Source organism: Pseudophryne corroboree, chromosome 4, assembly GCF_028390025.1.
Source record: "Pseudophryne corroboree isolate aPseCor3 chromosome 4, aPseCor3.hap2, whole genome shotgun sequence".
Taxonomy (NCBI): Eukaryota; Metazoa; Chordata; class Amphibia; order Anura; family Myobatrachidae; genus Pseudophryne; species Pseudophryne corroboree.
In genome coordinates this window covers 155,546,518-155,572,906 of record NC_086447.1, presented here as the reverse complement: position 1 = coordinate 155,572,906, position 26,389 = coordinate 155,546,518, and the positions used below count along the sequence as shown (strand labels likewise).

General features: G+C 47.4%; 1 protein-coding gene and 1 long non-coding RNA gene across 2 annotated transcripts in view; one reads left to right on the top strand and one right to left on the bottom strand.

Annotated features, from left to right (window-relative positions):
- NCK1 (NCK adaptor protein 1) overlaps nucleotides 1-26,389 on the top strand; it is a 270,866-nt gene that overhangs the window by 3,004 nt on the left and 241,473 nt on the right. The gene's annotated exons all lie outside the window — the stretch shown is intronic.
- Nucleotides 10,378-12,932, bottom strand: LOC134911196 (uncharacterized). The gene is made up of 2 exons (XR_010176397.1): nucleotides 12,810-12,932; nucleotides 10,378-10,773 (listed from the first exon to the last, which is right to left on the bottom strand). It is a non-coding gene; the product is annotated as an uncharacterized LOC134911196 (long non-coding RNA).

Here is a 26,389-nt window from a genome sequence, read left to right as displayed (position 1 = left end):
AGTGCTGCCCTGATGTCTGTAAGCCGCAAGGAAACCTATTAGCCATTGTGATAATGAGTTTAACTGGTTTAAACAGACAATATCTATCCTTCGCTGTAGTCATGTTATCATGCCATGATGCCATGCCTTTGGAGGCAGCAGTTGTAAGAAAAACAAATGCACCATATACCAAGGAATTTAAAAAACGTTCTCTTCCTGGTGTGATGGCTACTGTATGCTTTTATAATTGTCTCAGAACAAAGCCTATCTTGTAGTGCAGTGATTTTCAACCTTTTTCAACTCGCGGCACACCGAACAATATTTTTAAATTGCTGAGGCACACCACCAGTCCTCCACGGGGAAAAACACACATAGTGACCCCCACGGTAATAAAAGAAACACACGGGCACTCGCAGTAATAAAATAAATACATTTGCCACCACCGAAAACCCCCACACACATTTGGCCCTCACAGTAATAAAAACAGCCCCCTCAGAATAAAAAAACAAACATTTGCCCCCTCAGCAATAAAAACAAACATTTGCCTCCTCAAGAACAAAAAACACACACACTAGCCCCCATAGTATTAAAACACACATTTGCTCCCAAAATAAAAATGAATAAAATACATTGGTCGTTACCTGCTGGTAGAAGAGAAAGGAGCTCAAGTCCCTCATCGGCTGGAGTGAAACTCACAGTGCAGATCTGTGAGCGGTAGACAGGCATGCAGGCAGACTAGCTGCCCGGCTGGTTAGCTGGCGAGTGGGGCCGTTATGCGGGCTGGATGGCAGACGGTCGTACGGGCTGGTGGGCGGGCATGCTGCCAGCCATGCTATGTAGCGCATGTGACCTGTGATGCCATGCCGCCGCGTCACTATAGGTCACGGCTCAGGCACTATCAGAAGAGCCCAGCGCTGCCCGCGTGTCCGCTGTCAAGGTCCACAGTTAGTGAAGGGGGCTCTGACTCTGCGGCACACTTGTCAACCAGCCGCGGCACACTAGTGTGCCGCGGCACACGGGTTGAAAAACGCTGTTGTAGTGTAATGCACAGCTGCCTGGAAGGAACCTATTAACATGCAATTCTTTCCACGCCAGTGCACATGGCATTGCACCTCTTCACTTGTGGTTCTCAGTATAGCTTTAGTTAGCGTATTTGTTACCAGTTAGTGCCACGTAAAGCTGTGCAGTAACAAATGATAAACCTTCATTGTGTAAATGTAAGTGATTAAGAACTTTTATTTATTTATTAACAGTTTCTTATATAGCGCAGCAAATTCCGTTGCGCTTTACAACTGGACACAATTAGAAGACAAACTGCGTAAAAACAGTCATAGAGAGAGGAAGGCCCTGCTCGCAAGCTTACAATCTATGGGGAAATAAGCATTGATACACAAGGATAGGTGCTATCTATTTCCTAGTTGTCCACCAGATTGTAAAGGTTCTTGGTGGGCTGCATGATATCACATCACAGCAGTGATGAACCAAGTCCAGGGGAAAGGAGAGTGAAGAAAGAAAATATGTGGGGGATGTGTGGACTGTACTGTGAGGATATAATTGGATTGGAGAGCTATGAAGGTAATGTGAGCAGTTCTGGAATTGGATAAGCTTGTCTGAATAGGTGAGTTTTCAGGGAACGTTTGAAGACTAGAGGAGAGTCTTACTGTACGTGGTAGGGCATTCCACAGAGTGGGTGCAACCCGAAAAAAGTCCTGTAATCGTGCATGGGAGCAAGTAATGAGTGTGGATGAGAGACAGTGATCTTGTGAAGAGCGAAGGGGCCGGGTTGGGAGATATTTTGAGATAAGTGACTTTTATTTATAAGGTGCCACAAGATGTCCCCATCGCCATACAGGGTGAAAGTAGGAACACCACAGTAAGCGATTGCCCTGCCCTGAAGAATGGGGAGCAGTTGAAGAAATGGGGTCAGCGGCACTATAGGAGCCGTTTCCAATTTATCAGCCGTCTTCCATCTCTCTGATCCCGCATTCAGATCACAAATGCCGGATCCCACCCGGTAAGAGAAACGTGTTCTTACCGGGTTGGATCCGGCATTTGCTCTGCTATTGTGGCTTTCCGACCCGGCAATATACCGGGTCGGTTGCCATAGCAGCAGTGGGGCGCAGCAGCAGCAGGGCGGGGTTGGAGGCGGCACTGGGAGATGAGCTCATCTCCTGCGCCGCCTCTCCCTATGCTGTGAATGGGAACCGTGTCGCATCGACGCGGCTCCCATTCACACTGCGCCTGACCCGGTATTCAACCCGGGTATAATCCTTCTTTTATACCGGGTTGAATTACCGGGTCAGGCGACCCGCTAATTCCCGCCGAGTGCTTTCACATCGCACACTGACCCGTGTCGACACGGCAATATGCCGTGTCGATACCGGATTATTTGTGCGATGTGAAAGGGGTATGACTGTTGTAGGAGTATAAAATGGCAAGCATAGATATGGGGCAACGTATAGGGGTCAATAGAGTGCCCTTCCCTGACTGCAAGCGGGATCCGGACTGAAAGTCGACAGTAACTAGGTCGACAATGTCTAGGTCGACCACTATTGGTCGACAGTAACTAGGTCGACAGGGTGTATAGGTCGACAGGGTCTTTAGGTCGACATGTTCTAGGTCGACATGTCAAAAGGTCGACATGAATTTTTCACAAATTTTTTTCTTTTTTTGAACCTTTTCATACTTAACGATCCACGTGGACTACGATTGGAACGGTAATCTGTGCCGAGCGAAGCAGTAGCGGAGCGAAGGCACCATGCCGGAAGTATGGCGAGCCATGCGAGGGGACGCGGTGCACTGATTGGGGTTCCCGGTCACTCTACGAAGAAAACGATACCAAAATAACATTAAAAACATGTCGACCTAAAGACCCTGTCGACCTAAAGACCCTGTCGACCTAAAGACCCTGTCGACCTAAAGACCCTGTCGACCAATAGTGGTCGACCTAGTTACTGTCGACTTTCAATACCACACCCACTGCAAGTACCTAGTGCTGGTTAGCGCTCATTTCCGTGTGGTGTCACAGACGTTTTCTCACTGCCAATGGGTAACCAGTCTAAATGATAGATTATAGGATATTGTTTGCCTAAGGTCCAGTATTTCACCGTCTCTGCCACAGTCTGCCAGTGTTCCCCTCTTGCTGGCAGTGTGTTGTTGAATAACTTTCAGCCTGTATGAAACAGCTCTTCAGCAGGAGTAAGCAGTATGACAGATGTCATTGGGGTGAAATAGATGGCAAAAGGGTATGCGGACAAAATACCGGCAGTTGGGATCCCAACTGAATAGCGACTGCTGGATCCCGATGGCCAGAATGTTGACACATCTTGGAGATAAGTAGAGGGGATAGGCTGCGGGAGGGGATTATGGATTAGTGGTAGGGAGAAAATACTTACCGGGATGTGATGGATTTCTGCCAGTCAGTCTTCTGACTGTTGGGATCTTGACCGCCAAGATTTCATACCCAGCCCGGCAGAAGGTATGCAACATCTTGTCTCCACCAATGGATGCAGTTAATCTGAATACCACCTTTAAAAAAACCCCCAGAAAAGCATACTTATACACCTATTACCTCCTCCGGGTGTGGTATGGTATGCCGGCGGTCGGGCTCCCGGCGACCAGCATACCGGCGCCGGGAGCCCGACCGCCGGCTTACCGACAGTGTGGCGAACGCAAATGAGCCCCTTGTGGGCTCGCTGCGGGCACGGTGACGCGCTACGCGCGCCACGCTTTTTTATTCTCCCTCCAGGGCGGTCGTGGACCCCCACGAGGGAGAATAAGTGTCGGGATTCCGGCGCCGGTATACTGTGCGCCGGGATCCCTACAGCCGGCATACTGAAGACCACCCACTCCTCCGCAATAACCCGGGTAATTGCCCCAAAATATATAACTCGGGTCCCATTACAAGCCTTTGGAGAGCTGGATCACCTGTGCTTGAGAAGGCAAGAGAGGAGGGACTGTAGCATCCTTGTACTGCAAGCACAGGTGATCTTGAAGAAGGGACCAGGCTTTCCCGAAACGCGTTGGAGATACCTTGTGGCGCTGCCCACCCCCTGGACTTTTGGCAGACTGTTTTCCTGATTGCCTGGAAGGGAATTCGATCAGAGGAGCCACCAGCAGGGTATTTCCCGGGGGACCCTGTCTTTATTTGACACCTGCGGCTCCTCCACCTGCATCAGTAGGATCACATTCCCCCCATGGCCTGTTCCCAGTCCACTTGTGTTTTTTTTTAATGTATTGCTTGTTTTTAGACATTGCATGTTAGTATTGTATTAAATTCCATTTTATTTACCATACCAGTGTGTTTCAACATACACTTTCACACCTGGGTATTATCCACATACATAGGTGACCGTAAGAGAGACCAGCGCCATTGTAGAGAGAGCACACCCCCTAGTGTGGTGTTGTAGTTTATGATCTTTATGACTTTAGTACAATTCTGCTCTGGATGTTTCAGCCAACTGTATCCAAAGTATTCTGCAGTAGCTTTGTAGTAACTATGAACAAACGTAACACGAGCTGTATATAATATAGTACATTTAACAAGGCTTCTGTCTGTTTTATTGAACTGTGTCAATAGTGTATATGGAAAGGATAATGTACTGTTAATCTTTTTCTTGATGCATTAAAACTTCTTACTTGGAAAACTGCTGACTCCTAACTTCTAGCCCTGGCTCCCAGCTTTCTGAGAAATGTGTGCAGGCCTGCACAGCGGTGTGAGGCTTACGTGATCTGCAGCAGGCCTGGCATGTATTCAGACTGGTGATCAAACTTTGCCCAGCTAAGCTATTAAATATAAAATACTGTACATTTTCTTCTAAGACATTGCTGGAAATGTTTACTGATTCTATCATATCTTTAGTCTTGAATTGCATATGACCCATTCTTTCTGCCTTTTTCTTACCGCTAGTTCTCCATTGAATAATGCTTCTTTGTCCGATAAGATGAATGAGATATTATTATATATTCAGTATTCCTGACTCTGCACGCAATTTGCATGTGATGTTATGTGGACTCAGGATATGTCATAGACACACTTAAAATATGACTTATTGTACTGATCCTGATGTGTTTTACTAAGACAGAGGCTGCTAGAACATTGGGGTGCATCTGTTTCCAGAGCGCGCACGTCCTAACATTGGGGGATAAAGATGCAGAATTTGGGAAGCTGCAGGCTGGGCCTCTTCTGCTTTCAGCCAGTTGAGTTTTGTCAGGTTTATTTTTATTCAAGCTCCCGGGAACTGTGGGATCTGATCACTTTTCCGGTGGGAGTAGTGCATCTTAAGGCAATGGAAAAATCTTAAAAGAACTGTGCAGAATAGCCTTTCAGAATAGTTTTTGAGCTGATGACATCTGCTTTTAATTAATATTTTTCTAGATGTTTCGCAGATCGCTGTATGCTTTATGTATCATTAAGTCAATATAGTCATATACCACAGTGTGCCAGTTTGTATAATTACTCTTAGTTACTATCTGTTTTCTGATGCTCCGTTATGTGGCGGCCAGACTAGTTGCAAAAGTGGTTAAGGTTATTTTGTGGGTAATGTGACCTTGACTTGTGTTTTGGCATATCTTACTATCTAAGGATGATGTAGTTTCAATTGGATTTACACATAGTTCAGCCGTTGTCTATACATGTTAACACACTCCCCTAAATTAGTGTTTAACTGCCATTAACAAATAAAGTAAAGAAAAAATCATTGGAAGGATTTGTTATACACCTGCTTGTCCTAATTTCTTAGTTTGAGTGGTAACGTGTTGTGTGGTCACGGAGACTGATAATGTTGTACTACAGGAACATACATTGGGGCAGATACCTTAACCTGGATAAGGCATAAGGAAGTGATAAACCAGAGATAAATGCAAGGTGATACACGCGCCAGCCAATCAGCTCCCATATGTAAATTAACAGTTAGGAGCTGATTGGCTGGTGTATTATCCCGTTGCACATACACACAGATATAACACGTGCGGAGAGAGTTAGATTTGGGTGGGTTATTTGTTTCTGTGCAGGGTAAATACTGGCTGCTTTATTTTTACACTGCAATTTAGTTTGCAGGTTGAACACACCCCACCCAAATCTAACTCTCTCTGCACATGTTAAATCTGTCCCCCCCCCTGCAGTGTACATGGTTTTGCCCAACTGCTAACAAAGTTCCTGCTGCGATCAACTCAGAATAACCCCCATTCCCTATTGCTGCTCATTGCCCTTACACTCTGCCTTTTAAATAAAGCTAACCCGGAGACTGTAGAAGTAGAGGAGACGCATACTGCCACCTCCAACGTTAGCCCACTGCAGTACCGCCTGCCTCTGTAAGGTGTGGCCCATGATGAGGGAACCTGAGGCAACATGATGACACAGATGATACATCAGCAGTATATTATGGCCAGGTATGCCCTAGTATTGTACAGTTCTCTCTTTATAATGCCAGGGATTGCTATTATTTCAGTGATTTTGTACACTTTTCAAAGCCACCCACAACTCTTATAGGGGAATTCAGTTGTTTTTTGGCCACGCTAATGAAGAGGCGCCCAAAGGAGCAATTCAGTTGTTGCGTTCGGGCGCGACTGCCACGGGTTTCCCATTAATTATTGTGCTTGTGACACCTAAAAGTTGAATCTGTCTAAACTAAAGGGCACAACGTAAAACGTGGTAGTTGGACAAATTCCCAAGCCGGGTAAACAGTGTGCGTAAACAATAATTCTGGTGCCTAACTCTTTGATATAATTCTATTGCTAACAGATGCCCATATTCTCTGGCATTTCAAACGTTACTTCTGGCATCTAGATTTAACAAATTTTCTTCTATATTCTGTGTTGACCCTGCCATTAGGTTACATTTGAACTCGTGTAAGGGTGGAGCTAGTTGGCAAATTAATTATTATAGTAAATATCTAAGGTATTATGTTTTGTGATACTTTAAAATTGTCTATTTAAGAACTCAATTATAATCATTTAAGAACCTGTTATATTAAGCATACACCTTCAACTCTTACCAGTTAGTCATTTACTTTGAAGACCACGGCCCAATTATAAGAAGCTATGATCTGCAGGCACCAGCGTGAGTCTGATGATGATATATATGCTTTAAATCTATGGAGGCAATTCATTTCTTTATGCATGCCTGATCTTCTATCTAAAGTGATGGAAGATTGGGGGCACTAATCAGTTTTGTATTTTGTTTTTCCCCACACATTCCTGCCCACCAGCATGGGACGGGGGGGGGGGGGGGGGGGGGGGTTGCGAGCATGTACGCCCATATGGCATCACAATTGAATCCCCCCCCCCCCTATGAGTTCTGTTGTGTATTGTGCAGTGAACAACAAATTGAACCCTGTTATATTTGAGTTTAATACTAATTGTTGTCCTTCATCAAATATAAGTGGTGTGAAATGGTTACTGAGGTTGTGAAGGCGACAGAATCCCCAACAGCAGCAACAGAGTCCTAGCCACCAAACCCCCCCCCCCTTCCCCCCTATACGTAGCCTGTGCCTTCCCTTATCCCTACCACAACTTCCTCATTTTTCTGTGGTACAGTAACTTCATTACCCTCCCAGCTTTCACCAATTTATTTATAATGACATTTCCTCTAACCTAAGCATCAACTTACTGTCTGCTTATATGTCGTCTGCCATCCCTACTGCTGCATCATCGCGGTCAAGCAAGTCTGGGTGAACTTTTATCACGTTTAATGTAATGCCTGCACAGACTGTAATATCTCACGTTTTCTGTTCTATTTTTGTGACGCTGCTTTCCACGGAAACCTTAAACTGCAGAGACAGCCGCACTTTCTAGGGACTTGTGTTGAAAGAGTTACAAATACTTTCTGTACAGCTTCCTGAGCATTATTTCTTTTCATTTGTATTTGGCCATATATCAGGCACCACTGCTCATTTAAGCAATCCTGTGTTTTTGGGCCTTCCTGATAATTATTTTCACTACAGCTTCCAAGTAAAGAGATGGACTGCTGGTACTCTGGAGCTGGGTGCACACTGCTGATAGAGTTTATCCTATCTGCTGAGTACTCTGTGCCCACCTTGGCCATCTGTGAGCCCCCATACACATTGTACTAGAAATAGCTCTGTGTGTATGGGCTTCTATGGGATTGAGAGGTTGGTACACATCCTTTGCACGGTTCCCCTACACTCTAAATCAGGGGTGGGGAACCTTTTTTCTACCAAGGGCCATTTGGATATTTATAAAATCCTTCGGGGGCTTAAAAAAATTACCCTGCCCTCCGGTAGGTCTGCCTCATAGAGGTACTGTGCGCGCGCGCCAAAAAAATGGGTGCGGCCAATTAAAATGGGACGTGATACACATATGCCCCCAGGTATACAAATGCCCCCCACAGTGCCAGGTGTACAAATGCCCCCCACAGTGTCGGGTCCACAAATGCCCACCACAGTGCAAACCCCACCCCACTGTGCTGCTTACCGCTGCTGCTGCTGCTCCATTCGGCGGCGGCGCAGGGTGTCAGGACAGGAAGGATAGCACAGCTATGTCGGGCGGCGGCGTGTAGGACTTCAAACCAGCCGCCGGTTCGTGAGCCACGGACCGGCAGCGGCGGCTCCTGATTGGCTGCAGGTCCGCGAGCTCTGATTGGCTCACGAACCGGCGGCTGGTTTGAAGTCCTACACGCCGCCGCCCGACATCCGCGCTCTCCTCCCTGCCCTGACAGCTGAGACACACTGCCGCCAGACTGAGCGGCGGCGTGTCTCACTTACACAAGCGGGTGGGCCGGAGCTAACGGCTTTGCGGGCCTGATACGGCCCGCGGGTCGGAGGTTGCCCACCCATGCTCTAAATTCACCTCTTGGTGGGATGAGATGAGTGGTGGTATGGAAGGGAAGTAATTGTGCTGTAAGGGTTATGTGCTGCTTGCTAAGACTTGTGATTATACAACAGACATTCATGGTTTGTACTGCAGAGGCTTGCCAATCACGCTGCCATGTAGATAGTAGTGGGGCAAGATTTGGGCATCGCATGATGATGACTCTCTATAAATAATGTACCTGTCACAGAACAATGGAGTGTTTTTAGATATTAAACATTTCACTTAATCAGAAGTATCTAGTTCTTGCATGTTCTGTTTTCCACAGTGTAGTTTACATTTAGTTTTCAACTAAACCAGCACAACAATGCTATATGTGGGACTAAGGGGGGAGATTTACCAAAGATTAGGGAAAGTACCAACCAATCAGCTTCTGTCATTCACATTCTGTAAAATGACATTTTGAAGCTGATTGGTTATTAGTTTAAAGGCCAGTACTTACCGGCAGATGTGGGGAGAGATGTATGCTGAGCGAACCGCTCAGCACACATCTCTCCCCCGCTCAGCACAGCGCGATGTGTGTTGAGCGTGCGGGTAGAGATGGGGAAGCCGCTCATTTCACCCAGCGGGTGAAGTGAGCGACCTGCTAGATTGGCCTGCATGCAGGCCAATCTAGCACCAGCGATGGCGATGTGCGGGGCTGCGCATCGCTATTGCTGTGAGGGGTACACACGGAGTGATCGCTGCTTAAAATCTAAGCAGTCTAGTCAGATTGCTTAGATTTTAAGCAGCGATCACTCCGTGAGTACCCCCCTTAACTCTCTCAACTTTCTCTCCAAGCTTTGATAAATCTACCCCTTAAAATGTAATTGGACATGCTGATAGATTTGAATTGACAGATTCACATTTGTTTGGGTGTTCAGCCATTAGCAGATTAGGACCCAGATTTATCAAGCCGTGGATAGTGATAAATAGCACGGTGATAAAGTACCAGCCAATCGGCTAATACGTGTCATTTTTTTCAAACCTAGCCTATTACATGGCAGTTAGGAACTGTTTGGCTGGTCATTTATCTCCGTCTACGTTATCTCCATCCAAGGCTTAGTAAATAAACCCCTATAGGCAGAATTCAATTGTTTGAACCACCAGCAGCCAGTAGATGACGCCCAACAGAGCTATTCAATTGTAGCTCCGTTCGGGCGTGATCAGCTGCTGTGCTGGTATTTCAGCTCGCACTTCTTGGGGGTCGCGAGCTGAAATTAACAAAAAGTGACCAATTTTAAGTGCTCAAATGGGACTTCTGCGTCACATCCATTACTTTGGTTGGGTTTAGCTGCTTTACCCGACTTTATCGCACCCAGAGAGGTTGGGATTAAAGAAACAATTGAATATCGCTACCCCGATTTCCCGTCACTTTTAGACTGGAGATCAGGAGCGATAAGCTATTAAATATCGCCCTAAATGGTTGGGACTATAGTTATGGTGTAGTAGGATGGACAAATGAAGAACTTTGGTCAGTGCAATTCGCACTAGCCTTGTGTAGAGAATTGGTCACATATACAGTATGGCTGTTTGTTAATCCAGCCACATGAAATCAATCTAAGTAATCTGGCAAGAAAAGCAGAGGGGTTTCAGTGTGTTGTAAATGGTTTAATCAGCGCCAGTGTTAGAGTAGGAGAGTTCTGTTACAGGCTCTGCCCGTAATTAACTGCATCGTTGTCATTTGATTAAGAAAAGCAGTGTTGTTCTACGTGTTTAGGAATGCTTACTCTGCAGATGCCACGTAACACAGACCGTATTTCGGAAACATTTTCTGTCATTATGTCCAATAAGAAACAGCTGTTACAGCTAACATCCATTTGCATGTGATCCAATATGAAATGCCACCGTGCCAGTATATGAAATGTTGTGGTGACATTTGCTGCAATGTGCTAGCTATTGCGCATGCTTATTGACTGTGTCGAGGCAACTCTTGCAGTTCTGAAATATTCTTTATAATTCCACCTTGGGGGAGATGTAGCAAACCTTCAAGAGATAAAGAGACAGATGTATTAAGCCTGAAGAAGGGATAAAGAAGTGATTGTATAGATTGTAAGCTTGCGAGCAGGGCCTTCTTACCTCTATGACTGTTATCACCCAGTTTGTTATTTCAAATTGTAAAGCGCAACGGAATTTGCTGCGCTATATAAGAAACTGTTAATAAATAAATAAATAAATAAGTGCAAGGTGATAATGCACCAGCCAATCAGCTCCTAACTGTCCTTTCTGCAGCATGGTACACAGCTTTCCACATGGAAACATCAGGGTGTAGAGTGGATCTTGATCCAGAGGCACCAACATGCTAAAGCTTTAGCTGTCCCAGGATGTATAGGGGCCTCCTCTCTAACCCCGCCTCCAGACACTGAGAGCTCAGTTTCGAGTTGGTACCTGCAGCAACAGGTCACCTAACAGGAGGGCTGCACTGGGCAGCCCTGAAAAGCTTTTTCTTAGAAGATTTTCTCTGGCTGCGCTGTCAGAGTGACGTTCAGCGCTGCAGCTCCATCACCTCCGAAGCAGCTTTGCATGCTCACGCTGGCCTGTTTCCCGGGTACTTGTGGTGGAGACGTCACGGCTTAGGCACAGAGTCGCAGACTACTCTCCTGGTTCGCGTGGCTGCTACAAGGAGGTGGTAAGAGGGTCCCCCAGGCGAAACCCGCCATTTAAATTACGTTCCGTCTGGGGAGACGGACCATGGCGCTGGCGTGGATGCTGTCGCTGGGCAGGAAACCCACTAGACCATCAGGGCATTGGAGCGCAGATCTGGTGTACTAACACCCCAGTTACTAAGGCTCCGTAGTACCTGGGGTGGAAATTCAGCATAGGGGAGGCGGCGCTGGACCTGTAGCCCCTCCCCCGGCCCAGGGTGCTATCTCCATGCAGATTTCCTGCCCTGGAGCTGCCTCACACTCTCCCTCACTCCCTGACTAAGACGCTGGGTGCCATCTTCACAGCATAGCTGCAGCAGGTCTCCAGGATTGCAGCACAAGGTCTCCCTTGTAAAGTCGCCTGTATACAGCGATGACTTTGCAAACACTTAAATATCCTACATGTCTTGAGATGGCGTTAGTTGAGAGAGTGTGCCTTACAGAATATATTGTACGAGCATTCTGATATATCCTCCAGTCACTGACCGCGCTGTGATATATACATATATATACCAGACTAGTCCAGTGCAGCTTTATTGTGATCATTTCTGCATTGCCTGTGACTGTGTGTGCCTGTATCTGCTGTGTGGTTTCACTCTGTGTTTTCCAGATATAACTGTCACTATATTCTGTACCCTGGGCTAGGTGCGTCTGGATCTTATAATATAGTCTTACACAGTATTTATCTAATAAGTATATTATACTGTGTTTCAGTCACGTAATACCTGGTTTTAGCCACAGGTATTGTTTTGTTTGGCTTAATCGTAATAGAAAAGCCCTGTTGCATACTGTGTGTATATATTCATGTCTAACAGAAAGGACCATAAATCTGTGGAAGCTCCTGCATAATGCAGCACATGCTCCAAGGATTTATCAGAGGGGGAAGTGTTGTATGATGATCTGTGTATTACTTGTCATGCGCCTCCTGCACCTACTCAGGAGCCACCCTGGGCTGCGTTCACCACCCTGCTGGGTACTTTGGTGGAACACCTAGCGCCCCCTATGGGACCACTGGTGCCACTACCAACTCAAATTGTTCCTATGGTTAATCCGCCATGGGCGGATAATTTGTCTGACCAACTGCAGCAACTAAATCAGTCTCTGGTTAGACAGAAATCTACCCCAGTTCACTCCCGTGTCCCTGGGCCCTCTAAGCAGTCTGCTTCCTCGTCACAATCTACAAACCTCTCTGATGTTTCATCTGAAGAGGAGGGGGAGTATACAGTCCTGTCAGACACTGAGTCCAGTGTTACTGATGAGGATTCTCCCTTGCAAATTGATGTCCCTGCCTTGGTGGTTGCACTTAAGAATATCCAGCAAATCACTGATGAGGAGGATTCCACTACTTTTGCAAAGAAAACTGATAGTTTTAACTACCTTCTGCTGTTGCAACATATTACCCCATTCTGATCATCTAGTGGACTTCAGGCGGGAACCCTGGTCTAATCCAGGGAAGAAATTCCCTCTGCCTAAACGGGCCTTGGCTCGCTATCCTTTCCCTGCAGAGTTGTGTAACAAATGGGACTCCACCGCTGGTGGATTCTCTTGTCACCCGCCTTGTGGTGTCATCTACATCTGCCTGTCACCACTGTTACATCACTGAAGGAACTGACAAATAAACGTGTGGAGGGATGTCTGAAATCTACATACTCCCTTACAGGGGCTGTTCATAGGAGCTTTTGTCCTGTCTTCCACGCTTTCTGATCTTTCACCGTGACAGGGCAGTTCTACGAACTCTTCCTGGTTATTTGCCTAAGGTGGTGTCATCCTATCACCTTAAGGTAAATAAAATGTACAATTGCGCTTACACTGTATATGATGAAACGGTTCTAGATGTGGAGTTCACATGTAGTCAAACGTAGGAACACTGAATTATAAGGGAAAGAACCCTTATGGAATATAAAGACACAGGTTTTTAGAGAGCGTATCACAATAATGATGGTTCACAGCTAAGGATAGTCAAAACGAATCCATAATTCTTTCTTGTGATAAGATGGAGACGACCAGTTGAAGTTCCTCACAGTCACTCAAAGGGTCCATGACTGTGAGGAACTTCTTTCCCTTATAATTCAGTGTTCCTACGTTTGACTACATGTGAACTCCACATCTAGAACCGTTTCATCATATACAGTGTAAGCGCAATTGTACATTTTATTTACCACGTACTGTATTGTTTCTGAAAAATTTGGTGATTTTTTTCTCTAAGTGTATATGCTGCTTTTTAAACACTGTATTTTTTGCGCAGATATCACAATATTTATCTTTTCATTTATCCTATCACCTTAACCAAGAGATTGTGGTCCTGGCCTTTATCTCTTTGGACTTGTCTCCCAAAGAACATTCTTTGGAAGTGAGAACGAAAGAGAAAAAAGAGACTTTGTTGGGGCACTCTTAAGAGTGCCACAACAAAGAGTCTTTCTTTTTTCTCATTTGTTCTTGCATAATCCTTAATGACTCTGGGAGCACCACCGGCGCTATAATAACACACTGCATAACGCAATATATGTCATTAAATTGTCGATATCAGACAATACCCCTGGCAAGGTCTTGTCTGCAATTCTACTGTAACCCAGTGCCGAACTAATCCCCCTCTTTTTTTTTAATTGTACTATTCTTTGTATGTGGTAAGGGCTCTCCGTATCTATATGGAGAGGACTACCTCTATCAGGAGGTCAGATACACTTTTTGTCTTGTTTGGTTTCCACAAACGTGGCTGGCCTGCGAATAAGCAAGCCTTGGCCAGATGGATTAGAATGGTGATTGCACAGGCTTATGCGCAGGCCAGACTCCCAGCTCCTGCTGCCACTAAAGCCCATTCTGCTCGGTGTGTTGGACCTTCTTGGGCGGCCCACTGTGGTGCGTCCGCAGAACAATTTTGCACGGCGGCTACGTGGTCCTCTGTGAACACGTTTCTTAGGTTCTATGTCTTTGATACCTTCGCCTCCCAGTATGCTTCCTTTGGACGTCGGATTCTCACATCCGCTAAGGCGCATCCCTTTTCTAGCGGAACTGCTTTAGGACATCTCTGATGTTTTCCCTGTGTAAACCAATGTAACCTGCTGCAGAAAAGGAGTCATGGTAGACTTACCATTGTTAACTCTTTCTGCGAGGTACATTGGGTTCCACAGGGCACCCACCCTGACGCACCTAGCTTCTTTGGGTTGTATGGCATTATCCGCTGGTACCTTCTCCTGTCGTGAGAATGTGGTTCTATGTGACTAACATCTGCCTTCTCCTGCATGGGACTGGTTAACGAAACTGAGCTCTCAGTGCCTGGAGGCGGGGTTTTAGAGGAGGCCCCAATGCATCCTGGGACAGCTAAAGCTTTAGCCTGTTGGTGCCTCTGGATCAAGATCCACTCTACACCCAGATGTTTTCCCTGTGGAACCCAATGTACCTCGCAGAAAGAGTTAACAATGGTAAGTCTACCATAACGCACCTTTTTCTCTTACGTCCTAGAGGATGCTGGGGACTCCGTAAGGACCATGGGGTATAGACGGGCTCCGCAGGAGATAGGGCACCTAAAAAGAACTTTGACTATGGGTGTGCACTGGCTCCTCCCTCTATGCCCCTCCTCCAGACCTCAGTTAGATATTGTGCCCAGAGGAGAAAGGGTACAATGCACAGAGCTCTCCAGAGTTTTCTGTTTTAAAGAATTTTGTTAGGTTTTTTTATTTTCAGGGAGTCCTGTTGGCAACAGGCTCCCTGCATTGTGGGACTGAGGAGAGAGAAACAGAGCTGGCTTGCCAAGTTGGGCACTGTTTCTAAGGCTACTGGACACCATTAGCTTCAGAGGGAGTCGGAACACGGGTCTCACCTGGGGTTCGTCCCGGAGCCGCGCCGCCGTCCTCCTCACAGATGCCGAAGATAGAAGCCAGGTGAGTATGAGAAGGCAAGAAGACATCAGGCGGCAGAAGACATCAGATCTTCATGAGGTAAGCTGCGCGCCATTGCTCCCAGTACACACACACAAGCAGGCACTGAAGGGCGCAGGAGGGGGGGGGGGGGGCGCGCCCTGGGCAGCAATATTCCTCATTTTGTGGCAATATAAGCAGGATTAGGCTGTGGCTCAGTAAATCCACAAATCCCCCGCCATTTTTTATATAAGTTTACTGGGACCGAAGCCTGCCGTCGGGTGGGCGGGGCTTGATCCTCAGCACTTACCAGCGCCATTTTCTCCACAGTAACTGCATGAGGAAAAGCTGGCTCCCTGATCTCTCCCCTGCTGAACCTTCACAGGCTGGAAAAAAGAGGAGGGGGCACTTTGGAGACGCAGTGAGTGGGAATTAAGTGTGTGTGTGTGTGTGTGTGTGTGTGTATATATCTATCTATCTATCTATCTATCTATCTATCTGGTATATATATATTCCAGTGTTTTTACGCGCTGGTGTGTGCTGGCATACTCTCTCTGTCTCTCCTAAGGGCCTGGTTGGGGTTTTGTCCCCTTATAGGTTAATCCCCGTGTGTGTGTGGGGTGTCGGTACGTGTGTGTCGACATGTCTGAGGCGGAAGGCTTCTCCAAGGAGGAGGTGGAGCAAATGAGTGGTGTGTCCCCGTCGGTTGTGCTGACTCCAGATTGGATGGACATGTGGCATATGTTGAATGCAAGTGTGGCATCTTTACATAAAAGGCTTGATAAGGCTGAATTAGGGGGGACATCAGGGGGTCAATCCTCGGATTGGACCGACTCACAGGGCCCGTCGGGGTCTCAAAAGCGTCCCTTAACACAAGACACTACTACCGACACGGATTCTGACTCCAGTGTCGACTACGACGAAGTAAAATTGCACCCGAGGGTGAATAAAACCATTCAGTGTATGATTGTGGCAATAAGGGATGTGTTACATATTGAGGATGAACCCTTGGTCCCCGACACAAGGGTACATATGTTTAAGGAAAAGAAACAGATTATTAATTTTCCCACATCTCATGAATTAAATGATTTCTTTGGAAAAGCTTGGGAGACTCCGGAAAAGAGACCACAGATCCTCAAAAGAATTTATATGGAATACCCCTTCCCTAAGCAGGTCAGGGAGATTTGGGAATCATCCCCCACTGTGGACAAGGCCCTGACGCGCTTGTCCAAGAAAGTGGCGCTACCGTCTCCTGACACAGCGGCCCTTAAGGACCCTGCAGATCGCAGGCAAGAAACTACCTTAAAGTGTATTTATTCTCATACGGGGGCTGTGCTAAGACCGACAATTGCGTCGGCATGGGTGTGTAGCGCAATTGCAGCTTGGACAGATGAGCTGACAGATTAATTTGATAATATGGATAAGGATACTATATTCTTAACTCTAGCCCATATAAAAGACGCAGTCTTATTTATGAGGGATGCTCAAAGGGACATTGGATTGCTGGCTTCTAGGGCCAATGCTATGTTGATCTCAGCGAGAAGATCCTTATGGACTCGCCAATGGACGGGTGATGCGGATTCCAAAAAACATATGGAAGTACTACCCTATAAGGGTGATGTATTGTTTGGGGATGGGCTGACGGACCTGGTTTCCACAGCTACAGCAGGTAAATCAAATTTTTTACCATATATTCCCCAACAGCAAAAGAAAGTAACACCCTATCAGATGCAGTCCTTTCGGTCGCACAAGTCCAAAAGAGGTCGGGGATCCTCTTTCCTCGTCAGAGGTAAGGGCAGAGGCAAAAGAGCACCTGCTTCGGCAGATGCCCAGGAACATAAGTCCTCCCCGGCTGCTCCAAAACCCGCAGCATGACGCTGGGGCTCCCCTGAGGGAGTACGCACCGGTGGGGGCACGTCTTCGACTTTTCAGTCAGGCCTGGGTCAGATCAGACCTGAATCCCTGGGTGTTGGAAATAGTTTCCCAGGGGTACAAACTGGAATTCAACGAGGTGCCCCCGCGCCGATTTTTTTAAATCGGCCCTACCGGCTTCCACATCGGAAAGGGATGTAGTGTTAGCTGCAATTCAAACGCCGTGTATACAGCAAGTGATAATCAAGGTTCCCCTGCACCAGCAGGGAAGAGGTTACTACTCAACCCTATTTGTGGTCCCGAAACCGGACGGTTCGGTCAGACCTATTTTGAATATGAAATCCCTAAACCTGTACATAAAAAGATTCAAATTCAAAATGGAATCACTCAGAGCGATAATAGCCAACATGGAGGAGGGGGAGTTTATGGTGTCTCTGGACATAAAGGATGCGTACCTTCATGTCCCCATATATGCCCCCCATCAGGAATACCTGAGATTCGCTGTACAGTATTGTCATTACCAATTTCAGACGTTGCCGTTTGGACTTTCCACAGCCCCGAGGATTTTCACCAAATAATGGCGGAAATGATGGTGGTCCTGGGCAAGCATGGAGTCACAATTATCCCATACTTGGATGATCTCCTGATAAAAGCGAGATCAAGGGAGAAATTGCTGAGCAGTGTGGCACTCTCTCTGAGAGTGCTTTAGCAACATGGTTGGATTCTAAATCTACCGAAGTCACAGTTGATTCCGACAACTCGACTACCGTTCCTAGGTATGATACTGGATACGGAACAAATGAAGGTCTTCCTCCCAATAGAGAAGGCCCAGGACATCCAGAACATGGTCAGAGACCTGCTAAAACCGAAAAGGGTGTCAGTTCAAATGCACTCGAGTTCTGGGAAAAATGGTGGCGGCCTACGAGGCCATTCCCTTCGGAAGGTTCCATGCAAGGACTTTTCAATGGGACCTTCTGGACAAGTGGTCCGGGTCCCATCTGTACTTACATCGGAAAATAACTCTGTCCCCAGGGGCCAGAGTGTCTCTCCTGTGGTGGTTGCAAAGTGCTCACCTGCTGGAGGGTCGCCGGTTCGGAATTCAGGACTGGATCCTGGTTACCACGGACGCGAGCCTCCGAGGATGGGGAGCGGTCACACAGGGAAAACATTTTCAGGGACTTTGGTCAGACCAGGAGTCCTGTCTACACATCAATGTGTTGGAACTCAGGGCCATTTACAACGGCCTTCGACAAGCGGAGAGTCTTCTTCGAAACCTACCGGTTCTGATTCAATCAGACAATGTCACAGCAGTGGCTCATGTGAACCGCCAAGGCGGGACAAGAAGCAGAGTCGCGATGGCGGAAGCCACCAGGATTCTTCGCTGGGCGGAAAATCATGTAAGCGCTCTGTCGGCTGTCTTCATTCCGGGAGTGGACAACTGGGAAGCAGACTTCCTCAGCAGACACTATCTATATCCAGGAGAGTGGGGACTTCATCAAGAAGTCTTTACAGACATAACACGTCTTTGGGGAACTCCTCAAATAGACATGATGGCGTCACGCCTCAACAAAAAGCTTCGGAGGTATTGTGCCAGGTCTCGGGACCCTCAGGCAGTGGCAGTAGACGCTCTGATAACACCGTGGGTGTTCAAAGCGGTCTACGTGTTTCCTCCTCTTCCTCTCATCACAAAAGTGTTGAGGATCATAAGGCAAAGAAGAGTACAGACGATACTCGTTGTCCCAGACTGGCCTCGAAGGGCCTGGTACTCAGATCTACAAGAGATGCTCACAGGAGATCCCTGGCCTCTTCCTCTGAGGGAAGACCCATTGCAACAGGGGCCCTGTGTATTTCAGGACTTACCGCGGTTACGTTTGACGGCATGGCGGTTGAATGCAGAATCCTAGCGAAAAAGGGGATTCCGGAAGAGGTCATCCCTACTTTAATAAAGGCTAGTAAGGAGGTGACGGTTAAGCATTATCACCGTATCTGGCGAAAGTATGTGGCTTGGTGTGAGACCAAGAATGCACCTACAGAAGATTTTCATCTGGGTCGTCTTCTCCACTTCCTACAGACAGGAGTGGATATGGGCCTGAAATTAGGCTCTGTTAAGGTACAGATTTTGGCCCTCTCGATTTTCTTTCAGAAGGAATTGGCTTCTCTTCCAGAAGTCCAGACGTTTGTAAAGGGAGTGCTACACATCCAGCCTCCTTTTGTGCCTCCAGTGGCACCGTGGGACCTCAACGTGGTGTTGCAGTTCCTAAAATCACACTGGTTTGAACCACTTAACAAGGTTGAGTTGAAATTTCTTACTTGGAAGGTGGTCATGTTGTTGGCCTTGGCATCAGCAAGGCGAGTATCAGAATTAGCGGCTTTGTCACACAAAAGCCCCTACATGATTTTTCATGTGGATCGAGCTGAATTGAGGACACGTCCGCAATTTTTGCCTAAGGTGGTTTTTTCATCCCATGTTAATCAACCTATTGTGGTGCCTGTGGCTACAAGTGACCTGAGGATTCCAGATCCCTGGACGTAGTCAGGGCCTTAAAGATTTATGTAGCCAGGACGGCTAGAATTAGGAAAACAGAGGCTCTGTTTGTCCTGTATGCGGCCAATAAGATTGGCGCACCTGCTTCGAAGCAGACTATTGCTCGCTGGATCTGTAATACGATTCAGCAGGCTCACTCTATGGCTGGATTGCCGGTACCAAATTCGGTTAAGGCCCATTCCACTAGGAAGGTGGGCTCTTCTTGGGCGGCTGCCCGAGGCGTCTCGGCATTACAACTTTGCCGAGCGGCGACTTGGTCGGGGTCAAACACCTTTGCTAAATTCTACAAGTTTGATACCCTGGCTGATGAGGTATAAACCCCATGGTCCTTACGGAGTCCCCAGCATCCTCTAGGACAGAGCTGGCCAAACCAGTCCTCGAGATCTACCAACAGTTCACATTTTTCAGACCATCTAGCTGGTGTACAGGTGTAGTCATTACTAATTAAGGTGTGCTGAATTCATTCCTAACTGACAATTATGCAGCTCTCCAGGATGCTTGGAAAACATGAACTGTTGGTAGATCTCGAGGACCGGTTTGGCCAGCCCTGCTCTAGGACGTAAGAGAAAATAAGATTTTAAACCTACCGGTAAATCTATTTCTCCTAGTCCGTAGAGGATGCTGGGCGCCCGTCCCAGTGCGGAAACTCTGCAAGACTTGTATATTGTTGTTGCTTACATAAGGGTTACGTTACAGTTGAAATCGGTCTTGGACCGTTACTGTTGTTGTTCATACGGTTAACTGGTTATGTGTGATCCAGGTTACATGGTATGATTGGTGTGGGCTGGTATGAATCTTGCCCTTGGATTTCTAAATCCTGCCTTGTATTGTCCATCTCCTCTGGGCACAGTTCTCTAACTGAGGTCTGGAGGACCAGTGCACACCCATAGTCGAAGTTCTTTTTAGGTGCCCTATCTCCTGCGGAGCCCGTCTATACCCCATGGTCCTTACGGAGTCCCCAGCATCCTCTACGGACTAGGAGAAATAGATTTACCGGTAGGTTTAAAATCTTATTTTTTCAAACACAGCCTGTAACGTGACAGAAGCTGATTGGTTGGGACTTTATCCCTCACCACTTTCTCTCACCACTTTATCTCTCTCCAAGGTTTGACACATCTTACCCTTTGTCACCTATGTCAGAATTTGCTTTCATAGATGAGTATGAATGTGTTCTGTGCTTGAAAAGTCAGGTCTTATGTCAATGAAACATTACACATACTTAATGAGGCATGTCCATCTTCATGCAGGAAGCTGTGGAATAGTGAGTTATGTGGGGCCGTTCCCATGAATGTGCAGGCTCATGTAGCACGTGCTCTTGCATAATCCCACATCTCATTGGCAGTTGGGGGGTGTGATGATGGTTTAATATGGTTTCTTGTTCTGCGATACACATAACTATGCAGTGTGGATGTACAGGATTGTCTGTTTCCATAGAAAGCACTAGTGACTTTACCATATGATGCCACCAGGGACTCCAGAACTGGCATCTTGCATGGCTGAAGGTCCTGAGTTTTCTAAGTGTTTCTTGAACTCTCATTTGCACTAAAGTTTCTATGACTCATTGTTTACTGATTTTTTTTTTTTTTTTAAGTTTTATTTTGCTCACTCCCTTTAAATGGCTGCTTAAAAGAAGTGTAACTTGCGCTTTCAGAACGTGTTGTTTCCAAGTTGGTGACCTAAAGTAAAAATGTTTATTAGAAGAACAGCCCTAAGGAGAGTATACGGCTTTTGGTGTGTTGATCTGCGATGTATTTCCTGCCGCTAATGATCTCCAGACGGAGTGAAGTCAGACATCTTGCTGTGATTCTTATCCACGTGTCCGTGGCAGAACAGGCCTCCTAGTTTATGTGAAAATGTCTAAAATAAATTGAAATCCCTGATCACTTTTGTGTTAAATTAATGTTTATAAATGCCCCATGCACAGTTCCTGGGGTGGGGGGGACAAAAACCGTCCCTTTGCCCATTATGTCGGTAGGGTGCTTTTGTTTAAATGGATAGATTCGGCTTCCAAGGTCAGCTGTATTCTGTGGTGTGCTCCCTCCAATCCAGTTGTAGTCACACACTGTTCCTCTGTCTCCTCTATGATTACTATTATAAACAGCTGTTGTCAGTGTAGCAGTTACTTTTGAGAGTTAATTGGAGGAAACGTTCCCCCCCCCCCCCCCTTTCATCCATTAGCGAACACTGGGGGTAATTACACTGGGGTATATAGGTGTGGTTAGTGGGAGCTGGGAGCTTTAAAAAAGACATGTGAGGCTCCTCCCCCTCTAATACCCATCAACCCCTCAGTTAGAAAAATTTGCCCTCGTTGCTGGTCATACTGGAGGTATGCGGTTAGCATACTGCTCATTGGGTTCCCGGCTGTCACAATACCGACACTGGGATTCTGACGGACGTACCACACCAACGCTGGTATACCGGCGAGGTAGCTTATTCTCCCTCTATGGGTGTCCACGACCCCCAAAGAGCCCCCCTGCCGGCATTCTACCATTTGGGTTGCCGATGTCTGTATACTGAACCCATACTGGACTATGCTCCAGCATTAGGTTACATTATTTTTTTTGATATATTTTATTTTTACTATAATGGCTCACTGCCTGTTCAGACCCTTCCCAACTTAATTCAAAAGGAGGGATCCGGGTTCGGGGCGCCCTGACTTTTTCAAGCACGTTACCAGGGCTTATTCTGCAAATGCCTCTGCGATACCTTTTATGGGTTCCTGCAGCCCCTATTCAAAGCAGCTGGCAGTCTAATGATCTAGGGCAGCAGTGGCCGGGAGCTCTCGGTCGGCTCCCGGCCACCGCTGCCCGACACACACACGACTCTCCCCCCCTCCCCCTTCCTTCCAAGTGCTTCTCACTGCGCTGCTGTGAGGGGATGAGAGCGCAGCATGCGCCTTTCCTGCCCCTCAGCGTCTGTCTTCAATTCGGCGCTGGCCCATGAGCCAATCAGAGCTTGCGGACCGGTAACTAAGGCTCCTGATTGGCTGCCAGACCGCGAGCTTTGATTGGCTTACGGACCGGCGCCTAATTGAAGATGGACACCGTGACCCGCACCGCTGCCGGAGACAGAGGGTCAGGAGAGGCACATGCTGCGCTCTCCTCCCCTCACAGCAGCAGCGCGGTGAGCAGCACACTGGCACTGTGGGGACATGTGTATCTGGCACTGGGGCATATCTGTATCTGGCACTGGGGCATATCTGTATCTGGTACTGGGGCATATCTATCTGGCACTGTGGGGGCATACAGTATGTGTATCTGGCACTGTGGAGGCACCCATGTTTGGGCGTTTTTATGTGTATGTGGCATTGTACTGGGGCATTATATGTATATGGCACTGTACAAAATGACTAAAAACGGGGTTATGACACAAGGTCATACTCCTACAAACATCATACCGAAAGGTGTGCACACAAAAATGGGGTGTGGCTTTGTGACAACTAGGCCACGCCCCCATTTCTCTGACGTCCTAGTGGATGCTGGGACTCCGTAAGGACCATGGGGATATAGCGGCTCCGCAGGAGACAGGGCACAAAATAAAAGCTTAAGGATCAGGTGGTGTGCACTGGCTCCTCCCCCTATGACCCTCCTCCAAGCCTCAGTTAGATTTTTGTGCCCGGCCGAGAAGGGTGCAATCTAGGTGGCTCTCCTGAGCTGCTTAGAATAAAAGTTTAGTTAGGTTTTTTTATTTTCAGTGAGTCCTGCTGGCAACAGGCTCACTGCATCGTGGGACTAAGGGGAGAAGAAACGGACTCACCTGAGTGCAGAGTGGATCGGGTTTCTTAGGCTACTGGACACTAGCTCCAGAGGGACGATCACAGGTTCAGCCTGGATGGGTCACCGGAGCCGCGCCGCCGTCCCCCTTACAGAGCCAGAAGAGACGAAGAGGTCCGGTGAAATCGGCGGCAGAAGACATCCTGTCTTCAGACTAAGGTAGCGCACAGCACCGCAGCTGTGCGCCATTGCTCTCAGCACACTTCACACTCCGGTCACTGAGGGTGCAGGGCGCTGGGGGGGGAGCGCCCTGAGACGCAATATAACAGAATACCTTAGGTGGCAAAACAGAATACATCACATATAGCTCCTGGGCTATATGGATGTATTTTAATCCCCTGCCATTTTACACAAAAAAGCGGGAGATAAGGACGTCGTGAAGGGGCGGAGCCTATCTCCTCAGCACACAAGCGCCATTTTCCCTCACAGCTCCGCTGGAAGGACGGCTCCCTGACTCTCCCCTGCAGTCCTGCTTCAGAATCAGGGTAAAAAAGAGAAGGGGGGGCATTGTTGGCAGCAAATAACAATAATTAACAGCAGCTATAAGGGAATAACACTTATATAAGGTTATCCCTGTATATATATATATATAGCGCTGGGTGTGTGCTGGCAGACTCTCCCTCTGTCTCTCCAAAGGGCTAAGTGGGGTCCTGTCCTCTATCAGAGCATTCCCGGTGTGTGTGTGTGCTGTGTGTCGGTACGCGTGTGTCGACATGTATGAGGAGGAAAATTATGTGGAGGCGGAGCAGTTGCCTGCGTTGGTGATGTCACCCCCTAGGGAGTCGACACCTGACTGGATGATTGTATTTAAACAATTAAGTGATAATGTCAGCAATTTGCAAAAAACTGTTGACGACATGAGACAGCCGGCAAATCAGTTAGTGCCTGTCCAGGCGTCTCAGACACCGTCAGGGGCGCTAAAACGCCCGTTACCTCAGTGGGTCGACACAGACCCTGACACAGATACTGAGTCTAGTGTCGACGGTGACGAGACAAACGTAATGTCCAGTAGGGCCACACGTTACATGATCACGGCAATGAAAGAGGCATTGAACCTTTCTGACACTACAAGTACCACAAAGAAGGGTATTATGTGGGGTGAGAAAAAACTACCAATATTTTTTCCTGAGTCAGAGGAAATAAATGAGGTGTGTGAAAAAGCGTGGGTTTCTCCCGAGAAAAAACAGCTAATTTCTAAAAAATTATTAGCATTCTATCCTTTCCCGCCAGAGGTTAGGGCGCGTTGGGAAACACCCCCTAGGGTAGATAAGGCGCTCACACGTTTATCTAAACAAGTAGCGTTACCGTCTCCTGATACGGCTACCCTCAAAGAACCAGCTGATAGAAGGCTGGAAAATATCCTAAAAAGTATATACACACATACTGGTGTTATACTGCGACCAGCAATCGCCTCAGCCTGGATGTGCAGTGCTGGAGTCGCATGGTCGGATTCCCTGACTGAGAATATTGATACCCTGGATAGGGACAATATTTTGTTAACTATAGAACATTTAAAGGATGCATTATTATATATGCGTGATGCACAGAGGGATATTTGCACCCTGGCATCAAGAGTAAGTGCTATGTCCATCTCTGCCAGAAGAGCGTTGTGGACGCGACAGTGGTCAGGGGATGCGGATTCCAAACGGCACATGGAAGTATTGCCGTATAAAGGGGAGGAGTTATTTGGGGCTGGTCTATCGGACCTGGTGGCCACGGCAACGGCTGGAAAATCCACCTTTTTACCCCAGGTCACTCCACATCAGCAGAAAAAGACACCGTCTTTTCAATCTCAGTCCTTTCGTTCCCATAAGTACAAGCGAGCAAAAGGCCACTCCTTTCTGCCCCGGGGCAGAGGAAGAGGAAAAAGACTGCACCATGCAGCCGCTTCCCAAGAGCAGAAGCCCTCCCCTGCTTCTGCCAAGTCTTCAGCATGACGCTGGGGCTTTACAAGCAGACTCAGATATGGTGGGGGCCCGTCTCAAAAATTTCAACGCGCAGTGGGCTCACTCGCAAGTGGATCCCTGGATTCTACAGGTAGTATCGCAGGGGTACAAACTGGAATTCGAGGCATTTCCCCCTCATCGTTTCCTGAAGTCTGCTTTACCAAAGTCTCCCTCTGACAGGGAGGCAGTTCTAGAAGCCATTCACAAGCTGTATTCCCAGCAGGTGATAATCAAGGTACCCCTCCTGCAACAAGGAAAGGGGTATTATTCCACGCTGTTTGTGGTACCGAAGCCGGACGGCTCGGTGAGACCAATTTTAAATCTGAAATCCTTGAACACTTACATAAAAAGGTTCAAATTCAAGATGGAGTCACTCAGAGCAGTGATAGCGAACCTGGAAGAAGGGGACTATATGGTGTCTCTGGACATCAAAGATGCTTATCTCCACGTCCCGATATACCCTTCTCACCAAGGGTACCTCAGGTTTGTAGTACTAAACTGTCATTATCAGTTTCAGACGCTGCCGTTTGGATTGTCCACGGCACCTCGGGTCTTTACCAAGGTAATGGCCGAAATGATGACTCTTCTACGAAGAAAAGGCATTTCAATTATCCCTTACTTGGACGATCTCCTGATAAGGGCAAGATCCAGGGAACAGTTAGAAGTCGGAGTAGCACTATCTCAGGTAGTGTTACGTCAGCACGGGTGGATTCTAAATATTCCAAAATCGCAGCTGATTCCAACGACACGTCTACTGTTCCTAGGAATGATTCTGGACACAGTCCAGAAGAAGGTGTTTCTCCCGGAGGAGAAGGCCAGGGAGTTATCCGAGCTAGTCAGGAACCTCCTAAAACCAGGACAGGTCTCAGTGCATCAGTGCACGAGGGTCCTGGGGAAAATGGTGGCTTCTTACGAAGCGATTCCATTCGGAAGATTCCATGCAAGAACATTTCAGTGGGATCTACTG